The sequence below is a fragment of the Lonchura striata genome, chromosome 4, assembly GCF_050655825.1.
Source record: "Lonchura striata isolate lonStrDom1 chromosome 4, ASM5065582v1, whole genome shotgun sequence".
Lineage (NCBI taxonomy): Eukaryota > Metazoa > Chordata > Aves > Passeriformes > Estrildidae > Lonchura > Lonchura striata.
The window spans coordinates 31,915,707-31,919,842 of record NC_140706.1 but is presented as its reverse complement, the minus strand read 5'-3'; positions in this window follow the sequence as shown (position 1 = coordinate 31,919,842).

Sequence of the window (4,136 nt, the reverse complement as noted above, 5' to 3'; positions counted from 1 at the left end):
AGAGAGTTCTTTTCCCTATGTATCTTAATGCTTCTCAAACCCCATCCTACACAATTGGCATATATAATTTATTCCTACATGTACTGTACAAGAAACAAGCACAGCATAATATTCTTTCAAATACTGAAAGAGTGAGTTCTAGTTGTGCCACTCACAAGGTAAGAGTGACAACAAAGTTCCACTGTAAGAGGCAGGAGATGAAAAGTACCATCATTAAAAATAAATCAAGAAAACGGAACTGGTCTAAACTTTTCCTTCTATGAATATACTGTGAGAGGAAAGAGGTTGCAGACAGAAACATTGTAACCAGTGCCTTAATTCTCCTATTACATCTCCTTTCTACATAGTGTATGCAAACAGTGTGCTACCACAATAGTCAGAAATCTGTAGAATGTGCAGTAGGAGCCAAGCTACTGAGGAACTGATGGACTGATGTACTACTGTTTCTGGGTAGTTTCCTCCTTTTGGAGTTTATGAGCAATAGATGCCACTATAATATGGCTAATTAAAGGCTGAAGTATCCATGATTAATATCAGATGCACACACACACTACAGCATGAAGGTAACCATGGTCTGTGGACATCTCTCTTTAGGTCAGCTGATAAAACTGGAGATAACAGAACAGCTTTGGGAACATACATCTGTTCTATTGTCTCAAAAATAATGTATAGAATTCTACATTTTCCTAGAAACCTTGTCCCACTTACAGCTAATATCCCTGTGGCAGATTCTTAATAACTTTTTTTACTTTATTAATCCATTTACTTAATCCTTGCTAATATGAAATGCTATTCTAGAATAACAAGTTAGATTTTACCATTCCCACTACACTAAACCTCTATATAGTTTATCTTTGATGGGGGACAAAAGTTCTCATGTTATCCTTATTGTTTATATTCCCTCAGGCTCACAAACTATCTTCTGCTTCTAGTCAATGCAATTCTTTAAGTCTACCAGTTTAAGCCCAGTCAGCAAGTACATACCTCACCAGCCCACACCACATTAGGAGGGTGATGAGAAAAAAAAAAAAAAAGAAAAACCTGAGAATTGAGATAAGAACAGTTTAATAACTAAAATAAAATAAAACTCATCTAATAACAATAAAATATAATTGCAGTGAAAAGGGAGACAAGAAAAAGAGAGGAAGAGGAATAAAGCCCATTTGCAGACCAGTGCCCAGTCTGCCCCTGACCAGCCATCAGAAGCTCCTGGCCAACTTCCCCCCAGTTTGTGTCCTGAGCATGACATTCCATGGTATGGAATATCCCTTTGGCCAGTTCAGGTCAGCTGTCCTGGCCATTCTCCCTCACAGCTCCCTGTGCACTTTGTCACTGGCAGAACTTGGGTGATGCCTTAGGATTTTAACTTATATATTTTCATATATTTGTAATCCTGCAATTCTTTAGTATATAGCTTTAAACTGCATATACAGTTTTAGCATATACAGTGCTAGCTACTGTCTTCACATTTTGGTCAGACAAAATAATTCCTCTCTAGGTCTGGGTATCAAGGACACCTTACTGTCTCAGGTCCCAAAAAGTGCAAACAAAAATTAGTTGAGGGGGAGAGCAAACTTGGGGTAAAATTACTTCACTGCCTAAAGCTGTAATTGGAAGATTAATCCCAATATGCAAATGGACCAAACTTATTGAAGTGTGAAAACTCGTGACTCATTGTCCATTTAGGGTGAAGTCCCTGGGGGGGCTTTGTCTGCCCGAAATATACCTGAAGGCCATTCAATAAATACTCCTGCTTTTGATTCCCTTAATTTTGTATGGCCTCTGTTTTTAGGTAAGCCCAAAAAGGCATTAGGGAAACTGAAAAGTCCTTGACTTGAGGTTAGCACTGCTTAGCAACAACCAAACATCAGTGTGTTATGAACATCATTCTCACACTGAATCCAAAACAAAGCATTGCACCAGCTACCAGGAAACAAATTATCTCCATCCCAGCTGAAACTAGGACATTATGTTATCCTCTGGTTAGTGTTTATGAGACTGGGAATGAACACATGAGGCTCAGTCTCCTGTACTTTTCTGATCTGGCTGGATAATACATGAGGGATGAGGGAGACAGATGACTGTGGAAGAGAGAAAACCTTCACAAGCCAATGCAGAGCCAGTTTCAGCCAGCTTTAGACCTTCAAGAATACTCCTTTCCAACTAAAGTAACATGCTATATGAAGGCATAGAATACATTTAATTTATAGCTCAATGAAATCCCAATTAAAATGTTAATTCAGTAAATGAAATGTCTTCATTGCCATTCTAATGATAGAATATAGGTTTTCCTAAATGCTTCTTTTAACTTCCATTTCTGTAGACATTATTTATAGACTAACCAGTAGGAAAAAAAAATGAAGATTTTTCCCTTCCTAAGAGAAAATGGGTGAGAAAGGTCCAGGAAAGTTAAAAACACTCTGAAATTATGTCTAAACTGAGACACCTAGGTGCAGGTTCAGACTCCTGGCCTAGCTGCATTCTGAGGTTATATCATATGTCAATAGTCCATCAATGCATCTCCTTCCTCCATACTGTGCTGCCAGCAGGGAGACCAGAAAGGAACCACAACATATTTCAGACTCATACTTGATATGGAGAAGCTGGAACTGTGACTCCAGGGCATGCTGAAACTCCTGCAAACTCTGTGATTAAGATATGGCTTCAACCTATCCCAATGGAGATTTCGTGATTTTTCCCCAGGTAAACTAGGTGCCAAAATGCAGTTGAGAAGAAGCCCTCTCTCCAAGAGAGAAAGAAAGAATTGAGAAAGAGTCCTCTCTCTGTAGGCAGGTGCACTCACAAGAATAACTGCAGGAGTGAATGGTGGCTATCTCTGGTCAGGTCCTCTCAGCCCATTAAGCAACAGATCTTCGAGGACATAAATCAAGTCAGCTACTGCAGACACATTCCTACCCTTCTGCCTTCCACAACAGGTGCCCCTCCACCCTGGAGAGGACAGCAGATAGAAGGAGAGGACAGAATAGAAGAAAACAGCAAGATGGAAGGAAGGGCAGAGAGAAAACACTACATCCTAAGCATAGCCCCCTCCCCACTATACACTGCTCCATGGCTTCCTTGCTGAAGGAACCGAGTGTAACTCAGGTGGTGGTAGCAAAGAAAGGAGTCTGCAGTGGAGGAGTGAAGTTGATCCTGAGAAAGGTAGGGGAGAGAGTTCTTTTCCCTATGTATCTTAATGTTTGTCTTTTTTCTTCCTAAATTAGTACATATATATACGTATATATATATGCAACAAATGACATTAAATTTTCCCAAGCCAAGCTTGTTTCACCCACAATTGAAACTGGTAAGTGATCTCCCTGTGTTTAGTTCAACCTACAAACTTTCTCTTTCCTATTCCTCCTACTTTCTCCTGGCATCCCACTGAGTGAGTGGTTGGATTAGAGTTTGGCTGCTGGCTGGGGCCAACCCATTACATACTGGGAATCTTGGACAATGCCTGCAAGCAAGATTTGGTTTTATGGGAGGAAAGATGGGGGAGTGGCTGATGAAAGTGAAAATTTTATCTCAGTCCTACATTGCGTTCCCAGTTACACTCTAGTTTTGCACTAGAGCAAACAAAATTACTCCATATTAATATACAAGTAATCCAAGAGAAGCACATGGCCTCTGGTTCTCACAATAAGACAAAGGACTCTTACCTAAGCTATGCTATGAAGGCTATGGACTCTCCCACTTAACCTGGGAAAAAAGAGTATATATATATATATAGCTTATATATATATATGTTTGGATCACATTCAAGTACAGAATTATGCCACAGGTCAAAACCTTCCTGTATAAACATTAACTACTTCTATACAACAGGTTTGAACTTGATAATAGTCTTTGAAATGTCAAGATTTAGTAAATTCTGAAGGATGACTTCAGTCCAAAAAAAAAGTGCTATAAAGAAAGCATTTCACCACTGAATGATCAGGTTCTATTCTTTCTATTGTGACAAACGCCAGGCCATAACTTTAGTTCCTAAAACTGCCTCCTCTCTTATTCTGAGTTTCTGATCTAACAGATTAATCTATTTTTCCTGCAATTAAGATGAAGCACAGCTGAGTGCACAGCAAGAGGAAGGAGATAGGGTCCAGTGTTGTGCATCTCTGTGTGTTTTATTTTTTATT